This window comes from Mytilus californianus, unplaced genomic scaffold (genome assembly GCF_021869535.1).
Source record: "Mytilus californianus isolate M0D057914Y unplaced genomic scaffold, xbMytCali1.0.p SCAF_14, whole genome shotgun sequence".
Lineage (NCBI taxonomy): Eukaryota > Metazoa > Mollusca > Bivalvia > Mytilida > Mytilidae > Mytilus > Mytilus californianus.
The window spans coordinates 22,939,548-22,952,416 of NW_026262626.1; the positions used below are offsets into that span (position 1 = coordinate 22,939,548).

At 31.2% G+C, this 12,869-nt stretch overlaps 1 long non-coding RNA gene across 1 annotated transcript; it reads left to right on the plus strand.

Moving 5' to 3' along the window:
- Positions 1-2,421: 2,421 nt before the first annotated feature.
- On the plus strand, positions 2,422-5,186 carry LOC127724418 (uncharacterized). Its single transcript, XR_007992495.1, has 3 exons — positions 2,422-2,534; positions 3,734-3,862; positions 5,068-5,186. It is a non-coding gene; the product is annotated as an uncharacterized LOC127724418 (long non-coding RNA).
- Positions 5,187-12,869: the final 7,683 nt, after the last annotated feature.

The following is a 12,869-nucleotide window of genomic DNA, read 5'->3' on the forward strand; positions in this document are numbered from 1 at the left end:
ACAATGGTAAAATATTCTAATCTTATTGACCAAAATTTAAAATGATCAAAAACTATGCAACATCAAATAATTAATTCATGATTGCTTTTTCTTACAGTTGGAAGACACAAAGAACCTTGTTCCACATCAGTAAGCAGTTGTTATTCTCCCCTCATTTGTGCTTCTGGTTTATGTGAATGTGAAATCAAGCATTACTACAATACTGATTATAATACCTGCAATCCACGTAGGTGTTTATTATTTCAGTTGGAAGAATGAAGTATGACAAATTTCATTATTTGTCCAGAGAATTGAATTTTAAGGAAATTCTTCATTCCTCATGTTCCTTTCGAGATAATGTTACTTATGTTTAATGATGTTAAAAAAACTATTTAAGGGGAATAGTTTTATCAACTACTCATGTTATTTAAAGCTTATGTGCTATTAGTTATATTTTTATATTTTACATAAAATTGAGAATGGAAAGGGGGAATGTGTCAAAGAGACAACAACCCGACAAAAGAGCAAAAAACAGCCGAAGGCGTATAATGCATTAATATCTTCCTCTTGTTAGAGCAAAAATAAAACAAAAGTTTAACCGAAAAATATTTCACTCACTTCAATGGATAAGTTTAGATTTGAATATATTGTTGCATAACAGTGTTATATTCATATTTAATTGATGTTCATGTTGGAATCTCAATTTAAAGTCTCTAAACTTAAAAATTCAAAACTAAATAACATATCACAAAATTCAATCATGATTGCTTTCTCTTTCAGTTGGAAGATACAAAGAACATTGTTCGACAGCAGTTAGCAGTTGTTACTCTCCCTTTATTTGTGCTTCTGGTTTATGTGAATGTAAAATAACGCATTACTACAACGCAGATTATAATACCTGTAACACACGTAGGTGTTTGTTTTTTATCTAACAGTAATTCTTATTTAACATAACTGTTTTATGATGCATCCATTTTGGTATTATTGAAGTTAAAATTTAGCCACAGCTTTACCAAAAATGAAGCATGTGCAAACATATTTCATATTTCAACATCGAAAAAAATATTTGTTGATATATTGATAATACCTTTGAGCTAAATGGTAAGTGGTCATCATCATCTTTTCCTTTGGCTAAATGCCCCCTGATCCGTCCTCCGTAATTATCTGTTTACGGCTCTGGGACTTGAGCAGACATTATTCAACAACGTCAATATGACCGAAATGAAGTTATTAGCGATCATCACAATGTGTGAGGAAACGTTATTTATATAGTAAAGAAGATGTGGTATGATTGCAAAAAGCCAGCTATTCATAAGAGACCAAATGACCCAGAAATTAACAACTATAGGTCACAGTACGGCCTTCAAAAATGAGCAAAGTCCATACCGCATAGTAATCTTAAAATAGGCCCGAAACGACAAATGTGAAATAATTCAAACGAGAAAACTAACGGCATAATTTATGTATCAAATAATGAACGATAACAAATTTTTAAAAAGGCAATACACAACAACCACTGAATTACATGATCACGACTTTGGATAAGCACCTGCAGTATGAGGCGGGGTTAACATGTTAGCGGACGCCAAAGCCTCCCATAACCTGGAACAGGTGTGTTACAGTACAACATAAAAACAAACGAAAAATCAGTCGAAAAAGGCGTAACTCATCAGATAGATACAAACACAAACACATAAACAAAAACACCCGGGAGATGTGGACGGGTATTAATACGTCCCAACAACAAAAAGACACTACGTTTGAGCACGTGAATATCCTTGAAGGATTCGTGCATACTGTGTTGTTTTCTTGCAATTTCGTAAAATCATGATTAATTAGGGGTAATGAGAAAATTAAATGAGGCCGATAGTCGTAACATTGAATAAGAATTACAATAATTTTCCTGCTTTTTTTGTAGAAACAGCCATTTTTAAATTCATATGTTTTAAATAAATAAGGCTTCATTTTAAATTGTATTACTATATAACTAAAGTAGTAAGTCTATATTGCATTTGTCCGGTTCAGTGATAGTATGCTTAGAACGACAACGCAATCAATTTCGTGCTTTTAGTCTGATCGTATGTTTTTAATCTTTATAAAACAATATTGCAAACTGCATCACTGCCTACACATAGCATGCATATTGCGTTGTTAATTATCAATACTGCTTGTATTCATTTGAGCTAAACTACATTAAGACCGTCATAAAATGCCTTTTTCTACAAGATATTTAGCAATTCAATGTACAAAAATATCAAGTTACTGATGGTTCATTTATTTATTTTGTAAGAGTGATTTAATGAGAGACTATCAGTAATGGCAATAGTGAAAGTGTTTTAATCTAATTGACAAAGATTGAAATTCTCTAATACTATACATGATAAATGCAATATCAAACAACTAAATCATGATTGTTTTTTTTACAGTTGGAAGATACAAAGATTCTTGTTCGACAGCAGTAAACAGTTGTAACTCTCCCCTTATTTGTGCTTCTGGTTTATGTGAATGTGAAACAAATCTTTACTACAATGCAGATTATAATACCTGCAGCACACGTAGGTTTTTGTTATTAAAATTGAAAGAATCGTTTCATTTTTAGACGAAAAAAATAATGTAGCGGCGATTCTCAACTCCTTTCGGAATTATGTTCATTCTTGTAAAAACAAAAATCTATACAAGGTGTAAAAGGTGTATAGTTTTATCAATTAAGGACTACTGATACAGGCTTACTTTTCAAGTGGGACTTTACTGTTTTCGCTGTTTTCGTCCATTCGGCTATAATGGCCAACAAATATTTTCGTCGCACTTTTTTCTATAAACCTAATGAGCTTCCAATTTGGTCTCAATAGTATATTCAAACGTATCGTTACTGTTATCTGGAAAATTTAGATCTTGTTAACACCGAAAACATGTTTGTTGATAAATTGGTAATACTTGAATGCGTTTTGAACTATTAAAATGATTGAACAATGCCATAATCCTTCCTGTATCTTTGTAGAAAAAGATATTTGTAAATGTTCATGTTTCAAATCACTAAGGCTTTATTTTTAATGTATTACTTTATTTAATGTAGTGTTTTTAGAACAACTATGTGAGTAAATCTATATTGCATTGACTTTAAGTTCAATTTGGTCTACACATAATATCGTCACATTTTTCAGTGCGACTTATGAGCTTCTTATTTGGTCAGCAGATTGATAGTATGAGTTGTAACATATGAGCGTTTTTATAACTGTTTAACTCACACTTCCTAATCTTGCTTTATTATTAAGAGTATGCTTAATATGACAACGCATGAAATTTCGGATTTTTAATCGGCGCCACTGTTTCTTTTTAAATCTTAAAAATCCAATAGGGCCAACAGAGTTTCTTTTTCAATCTAAAAAAAACCAAACAGAAACGGTAGGACAAACTATATTTATTTTTATCTATAGAAAAGCTATTGGACAAACTGTGTCACTACCGGCACACAGCACAGAGTACTTTCATTCATATTGCGCAATAAAGTGGGGAAACGCAACTCAAATTCATGAGAGCTTCCTTATATTAAGACCGTCATAAAACGTTTTTTTAAGGATTTTTTTTAAGATTTTAAGCAATGCAAGGTTCAAATATTTATTAAGTTACTGATGTTTCTTTTTTTTTCAATTGGTGAGACTGATTTATTTTGGGATTGTCAATGTTTGCTATGCTGAAAATGTTCTAAACTAAATGCATTATCAAACAAATAAATCATGATTGCTTTTTCTTACAGTTGGAAGATATAATGAAACTTGTTCGACAGCAGTAAACAGTTGTTACTCTCCCTTTATTTGTGTTTCTGGTTTATGTGAGTGTGAAACAACGCATTACTACATTGCAGATTTTAATACCTGCAAACCACGTAGGTGTTTACTATTAAAATTGATAGAATGAAGTATGACAAAACTCCTTATTTATCTGTAAAAGCGTATCTAGCGACAATTACATATTTCTTTCAGAATTTTTAGGATTTTTCAGAAATATATTAATTCTCTGAAACAAAATTTGCAGGTGATACAATTTTAACAACTAGTCAGGATAAAAATCAAAGCCTGTTTGGTGTTATTCAAATGTCATATTTGACATAGTTTGACTGTAATGCATCTAAATTGTTTGTTTTGTTTATGTTAAATTACATTACAGCAACAGCTTTACCAGAAAATAGTTAACTCGCATCAATATTTTAGATTTAAATATATTGTGGTAAGATAGTGATTAATTGATAGGGTTTCAACGCTGCTTTCAGCACTATTGTGCTATTTCGTAGCTGTCAGTTTTTATTGGTTGAGGAAGCCGGCGATCATTACAATGTGTGAGGAGACGTTATCATGATTATCTTAATAATGAGTAAAATTTCTTCAAATGATGACAAAGAAAAGAAGTAGTTCGATTCACAGATTATTAGAATTTTTTTGGTATAAATATCTTAAAATACCAACCACTTGACAATCAGAAGAGTTTGATTGGCTCGCTCCGCTCGCTCACCGAAGTTGCATGTGAAATTAAATCAATATATAATTTTTTATATTTTTGTTCATTTTATTCGAGAGAATTGATGGAGGAATGTTAAGATTTTGGTACTGGTTCAATATAAAAAAGAAGATGTGGTATGATTGCCAATGAGACAACTCTCCACAAGAGACCAAATGACACAGAAATTAACAACTATAGGTCAACGTACGGCCTTCAACAATGAGCAAAGCCCATACCGCACAGTTAGCTATTAAAGGCCCCGAAATGACAATGTAAAACAATTCAAACGAGAAAACTAACGGCCTAATTCATGTACAAAAAATGAACGAATAACAAATATGTAACACATAAACAAACGAAAACCACTGAATTACAGGCTCCTGACTTTGGACAGGCACATACATACAGAATGTGGCGGGGTTAAACATGTTAGCGGGATCCCAACCCTCCCCCTAACCTGGGACAGTGGTGTAACAGTACAACATAAGAACGATCAAATTTGTTCATGTTGTTTATCTAATCGAAGAAGATATTGAATTATCGAAAAATAATAAATACACATCAAATAATAAAACTTGATTACTTTTCCTACAGTTGGAACGCACAGAGACCCTTGTTCGACAGCAGTAAGAAGTTGTACCACTCCTCTCATCTGTAATTCTGGTATATGTGATTGTGAAACTACCCAATACTACAACGAAAATGATAATACCTGTAATATACGTAAGTATTTTTTATTAAGTATGAAACTATTCATTATTTAGCAAAATTCTTAATTATTATTAATTATTTTTGGCCATGGCGTTGTCAGTTTGTTTTCGATCTATGAGTTTGACTGTCCCTCTGGTATCTTTCGTTCCTTATTTTCAATTACTTTCTAAATTTATTCGATTTAGATATGTTTCTCATATTATGATTTAAATTGAAATTCCTCAAATAAAGCATTTTCAGAAGTTCTGTCTTTTATGTCGAAATGAAATAAAATTTTATGCTACAATTAAAGTCAGAAAGCTAACAGTCCTGTTACCAGATCAGTAACTTGGTATTAGACTCAGAAATTGATTATACGACGGAAACTATATTTTATTATCTATCCGATTAGGGCGTCAGATCTAATAACATACGATGGGCAGAAATCTAAGGTAGCAATTCACAATCAGGAAAAGTATTCTAATAAATTTTACCACCTCCTTAGTTTTATTAAGTTTGATTTTTGCAGAAGATGATTGTAAAATGACATCGCAAGGTACGGAATATCGAGGAGCTGTCAATATAACTATCAACAACAGGACCTGTCAGAGGTGGGATTCAAATGATCCTCATGTGCATTATAGATCCAGACCACCACCTGGATATGCACACAACTATTGTCGTAATCCAGACTTTGAAGATGACCAACCTTCACCTTGGTGTTATACCATGGACCCAAGTATGCGGTTAGAGATTTGTAATATTCCCTTTTGTAGTAAGTATTGATTAAAGCCAGCAATAGTTTACCGACGTTGAAATCTCCGAAATCCACATAGAAGATACAAATAAAATATGAAAAAAAGACCTGTGGGAATTGCATAAAATGAAAAAGAACTGAAACACATTGTATCACCCGTAATGCGAATCCTCATTTAGGAAAAATGACACAATCAGCAATAGGACACAGTTATAGGTCAGACGACTCTTCTGGCTTAAAAATATGTAACACCTCAAAAATATATCACTAGTGATCTGAGACACATACCCATTATATCGGAAAACCAATTGTAGGCGACTGTAAGACTTATGAAGTGTGGAATTTAGGCGGTCCTCCACATTTCTGTGTTGGAACAGTTTTTGTGTAAGAATTATGATCACTTACGAGCGTAACATGTCACTTGGTGTATGTAAATGATAAACAATTGGGCAGAGGGTTTATTACTGCTGAGAATGGGAAGTTGACGATTGGAATGTTGAAACGTGTAATAAATTCTAGTTTTTGATATATATAGAATAATCATTGAGCGGGTTTTCTGAAATATAAAAAGGAGGTATTGTCTATGTATTTCATAAGTTTTCACACATTCTCAAGATGAAATATACTTTGGGGTAGCCAAAAGTAATTATAAACATTTATTTTCATCTAAAGTTTAGATTCATCAAATAAGTATAAAAAGAAGGTTGTCAATAATGTAACTATCAATTAAGGAGAATTAGTTATGACTCTAAATACTGAAAATTCACCCAAACTATGCCAAATCTGGTTAACACGACCTATGCCTGAGGTAGACAACCTTAGTGTTGGTAGAATACACCATTCATTACTTGTTTTGTCCAATAAACCATGAAAATAATTGAGGCCAAAGTTTTAGTATTTCCAAAAGGATGACAAACAGTGATAATCTCTTATATGTCTATTATTTTTTTCTTTTAATTTGTGTATAATTTAATTTTGGATGTAACACGTCTTCTGATTGGCTGAAAGTGTTTTGTCTATCAGCTCATAGACACAATTTTGTCATTTGACCGTTAGAATTAAATTATAAGGAATGACTGTAATATTTTTTCTGTCTATTCGAAATAACATAAAAAATGTGGTGCACACTTTTAAATAACCCTCTACGCGGGTTATTTAGTGTGCACCACATTTTTGATGTTATTTCTTAATTCATAGACAGAAGAAATATTACAGTCATTCCTTTATTAAATCTGAAGTTAGTTTGACCATTCAAATAAAGAAATTCCACTTTATTTAAGAATGAAAAATTCGAAAAAATTAAAAAAAAAAAAAAAAAATTAATAATTTAAGCATTCGTAAGAAATCGTATAGATATAAGTCTATTAAATATTAGATGACAACACGTATTGCTTCTTGCCTTTTTGTTATTTCAAGGCTAAAGGAAGAAACATGCAAGTTAAAACTATCAAAATTTAATGAAACAGTTATATCAAACGCTTCACACCTTTCTAGTTGATTGAAGCACGGAGATACTCAAACGCTCTACCAATTACAAAATTGACCTAAATTTGTGGTTTGATGACATTGGTGGTTATCAATGTATTTGTTAAGTACATTTTATGGCCAAATGTACTCCTCTCTTTGTTAAAAGAACAATTTTATCAAAACTCTTTATACATTTCCAAAGTCATATTGAGGTAGATTCATGGTATAACGCCATCTTGGATTGTACAATCGCATTACACAATCGGTCTAGTTCTTTGCCCAAATCTGCAAATTTGGAGACAGATTTGCAATCTATAGTTTAGACTGATTATTTATCATGTTTATATAATGAAAACTTAGTGATTTATTGCATTATCCTAAATGTTTAAAAAAACACCAAATATTTGTGTTTTTTAGAATCAATTTTTCAACTTAGCCATTTAAGGGGAGATAACCCTTTTGATAAAAAAATATACTGGACTGAAAGGGAAATTTTTATTATTTACTTGTAGCAAGAAAACATGTTCGGTGACACCATTTTTCATTTTATTTTCTTAAAACATATTATAAAACCTATCTTCTCATATTTTATTTCAAAATTCTGTCTCATAGATTTCTTTTTATGCACAAAGATGTGTTTTTTTAATGAACAATCTAAGCAAATTTTGACAATTTTGATCGACTAATAGCTTGAAAGATAGCACAGTGACCTATACTTTTCATTATGTTTTAGAAAAATAGCATAGTAAAATCTTCATTTTGGCAAAGTATAAGACAATTCTATTTGAGGAAATATATACCGATGACCTACCTTACGTAATAAGTGTAAAAAATCAAGACAAAACAATTTTTATTGGAAAACATTTCCAAAGGCCCAACGGTGTTATTGGCTATACATAGCAAGAGAAGGTAGCATGTTGGTAGTAAAATGTGCTAAAATGTGGATATGCAGTGCCAACTCATGAAAGCTATATGTTTATATGATTAAATTTATTTAAGGCTGTCATATATTGCTCTTTCCACATGATTTTTAAAGGTAAAATATCGAAGCTAATTTAATAAACCATATTTCTTTGCAGTGCATCTTGAAACCAAATATTGCCGTTCTAAAAATGCAAACGTTGAAAAATACTAATCAAAAACAATCTTAAGTTCACCTGATGATTTTTTTTAGAATCTATACAATGCACCCTCTATTCAAATGATTATAATAAGCCGAAATCCAACTTTTATTTTTTTTTTCAAGGATACATTACATCAGTGAGGTACCCGCCCCCTCTTCCGCTCCCCAGAAAAAAAAAAACTGAAATTGAAGGTCAAGGATGTACTAGTACCTAAATTTGAATACGTGAGGATCTTTATGACGAAAAGAGAATAAAAAAATAGCTACTGTAAACTGTCTTTATTTAGCGTGCGATTTATGTTCGGTTCTTTCGTTAGTAAAAAGAAGAATAAAGCAAATAAAAAACATATGAAATATAAAAAAGCTGAGTATTCCCTTATTTTAACACATGAAGGAAGTAAAAAAATCGCAAACATGCGATTTTATTTATTTCTAAGGTACAATTGTACAACTATGTCCCGAGGGATTACATAGATGCAGTTCTGGGCAATGTTTGGCTGACATTAACGATTGCTTTTTGGAAAGCTCGAAAGCACAGATTACCACAGCAGTTTTTGGATTTCAAGAACAACCATCAGGTAACATAATATAAAAAACAAATTTAAAAGAAGTACAATTATAAAGAAGAATAAATAAGTTTTGATTGTTTATTGCAAACCTATCTTAAATTACCATCTCTAGTTAGAAAATATGTACTATATAAAAATTGTAAATATAAACACCACGAAGATAAATTTGAACTTTAAACATAAATGTCAATTACTCGTGTATCAAAATGTGCCGTAGCTTCTCGTTATTTACAAGTTCAGTTTTTTGCTAAGAGGTTGATCCAGTTTTTTGCAAACTACATTTCACATCAAGATCATTTCATCGTATAGCCAAATTTACAGTGTCATTTAAGTTTTATGTTGTACTTTAATGGTGCTGTTGATATGGCGTATTACTTAATACATGGGGTTCGTGTTGCTCAGTCTTTAGTTAATTATATTGCGTTTTGTGTACTATTGTTTGTCTTTTGGTCTTTCTCTTTTTTATCCATGGCGTTGTCAGTGTATTTTCAACTTATGAGTTTGAATGTTCCTCTGGTATCTTTCGCGTCTCTTTTAATAGTAGAAAACATTTTATAGTCATCTCAAGAATCGTGTATTTTTTTTATCAAATTACTTGATACTATAAAATGAGAAGCAAAAGATACATAAGGGATAATGAAACTCATACGTAAAACAACAGCCTGACAACGCCATGGCCAAGAAAACAAAAACGATCGAAAGACAAACAACAGTCACAAGACCTGAAAATTTAATACTGCTCAACACGAAATCCAAAGTTTGAGATGCGGTATATTGATCGAAACGATAGAAAATAACGTCTCTATAGTCTACATAACTCAAAACATTTTGCAACAGATTATTGGGGCTATTTCAGCAATCGGAGATTTGCGTAACTTAACCGATACTATTCGACTTATTTAAAAAAAAAAATTAAAAAAGCCATATCATATCATTTATTTTTAAAACGCATCTTCACAATCATACCATTTAAAGTGTTTCTGTGTAACCCAAATGTATGTATCTATATTATTCATTTGTAAAAATTGTGATATAATCTTTTCAGATTTTTTTTTACAGAAGACTCTTTCCACATTTTGAAAATTGTCATAGGTATCCTTGTGTTTCTACTGCTGTTTATATTTGCTGTGTGTTTATTCATCGTCTTTTTCCCAAGGTAATAGTTTGGTCATGTATTTAACCAATTAAATCTAAGGCAATTATTTGAGAAATATTTTCACACTGATTTTGTTTGTTAACAGCCGATTGTGTTTAATTGTCATTTACCTATTCCTTGTTATATTAAGCAATTGGAGTAATGAAATATTGTTAACATGAGTTAATAATTTCAAATGCTTTTAAAATTATTTAAAACTTTGGAGCTTAAAAAAAGTTTGCAATCTTAATTAAGGATCATAATCAACATTTTAAAATATCACAACCCAAGTCAAATTTTAAATAGTTGGCATCAAATACTGGTTTAACTCATGTTTAATCTGTTTGAAGCAAACTCTCAAACTAAATTTACACCGTACACGCACACTTACATGGATATAAGAACTGCAAGTCCGAAAAAGAACAATTACAGTTCTTGGAAACATACATCAATAATGGTAAACTGGAAGCTAACTTATGGGTAATCAACATTGTATTAGATAATGTCGATAGGCATGTGACACCGATATAGATATATATATATAAGCAAATACATATACACAGCATGTGCACTAGTAAAATGACAGTGTTAATGTTTATTTCATATTATAGATAAAAATAGAAATATTTGTCATCGTCGTTTTACCTGTAACCTTACTTTCAACCAAACGGTACCGATAATGTCTCTTCTATGATGCCCTAGAACATATACATGAACATTAAGCACCATATGGAATCAGTGAAAAGCTGATCGAACGAAGAAGAAAAAAGTGAAATATCACTGGACATGAAATCAGAGCCATGTATGGCGAGTTTAAATCCATTTTCCGGTATTCTCTCAGGAACTAACAGTCAACTAGCAGAAATTTCAATAGATTTGTATTTAAAAGATGCACTAATTAATCTAGTTTGCCTTGAATCTTCTGTATATTATTTCATTTATTAATTTCAGAAGAAAAAGACGAGCTCGAGTTATCCCTACAAAGTCTGGCCATAATACAATGGTTGGAAACACTACAAATAAAACATGCTGATATATGTTTCTTTTTTGTCTGAAAAGGGGAAGACTTTCATAAACTTTTATACTGCTTTTTATACTCTTGAAATTGTAACTATATAATGTGTTGGACTCTAGCTGCTATGTGTTTGTAAACATTTGAACTGGCTGTCAATTTATGTGTGTTTTTGTATGGTCCGACTGCTTCCATTTATTTTGCTGGGTTTTTACATGTCGCTTGTTGGTTTAACCTGGACTCCCGGTAAATTATTTTCATCAACTTCATTTCAAATATAAATACAATGTATATTCGCCCCGGAAGTCTGGTTACAGTATTAAGTCAGGAACCGAGACTATCTGTTGCTGATGCCTATATTTTTGTAAAAGACCATACTTATAAATTTGTTGTTGTTCAACAAAATTTCATCCGATTTTCAGACTTTTTAGAAATAATAAAATTTGTATGAAAACATCAAATAAAGTGTGTTTCTTTTAATATAAGGAGTTTGTTTAATATGCATCAACCACATATTTTTACTATTGTAATTATTTGATTTTGAAAAGCTTGTACAATACTACCACAATACTTCAGATTAAAAATCGATCAAAGTTTGTCCCATTTTTTTTATTTAACCTGCAGCTGACATCAGTGCAACTCTAAAGCCAGTTGATATAAACATCAGAATTTTTATTAATTTAGTGTTGAATTATTTTCGTTTTCTCAAATGAGGGTGAATTTACCTTCATATGTTAAAATGTTGAATAGTTTATTTAACTGAAACATATGTGCTTTAACTATTTATATATTGGTTTAAAACAACATAGAATTTCTTATGTTAACTTCTTTCCGTTGTATTACCTCATTCGATAAGAGTATTGACATATTTTTTTACTCTTTGTAGTGAGTTTTAAATGTATATTTGTTTACAAATAAAAAAACATATGCACTGATCTGGTACGTTAGCACGTTTCTCTTTATAAGAAGTCTACACTTATAATCTTGCAAGCTTTGGGACAGTTTATTCTCCGATCTTCGCACTGATTAATAGTCGTGCAATCACAAGTACTGGTATATATCATTTTGAATAGAACACGTTATTCCAATGATCTAAATACATCAGGATAAAGAAGACAATAGTGCTATCCTTCTCTTTAATGGGCGTCATATTCAATTAATAGTAAACTAGCTAGTATAATAACAATGTTCATCAAATACCGTGATAGATAGATTTATCACTTCGGGAAAACTGCTAAAGTGCACGTGAAAGACAATGCAAACGTGGAATTAAGTTTTCGGTTACTTTGAAATTTGCTTCAATCGAAAGGAAATAATCGTTTATATTTTTGTCTCTGTCAGATTTTATATATCTATAGCTGTTTTCGAGATTAAAGTAAAATTGTGCATCTTACCCCTTAGGTCTGTTTTTAGCCAAGTACGTCACTTTGTTTGACAGGTGGGACTTTGGACAAATTTGTAAAACTGGTTATTCAAATGATGATTGTTACCGAAATTTATTAAGTGTCCTAGATATTTCGGAGCAGAAAATTTTTGTAAAACATAACGAACGGGCAACAGACGATGAGCGCCAGATAATGTATGGGTCAGGTGAGCTAAAAATGTAAAGGGTTTTGGATAAACTATTGTCTTACCTGAGACTA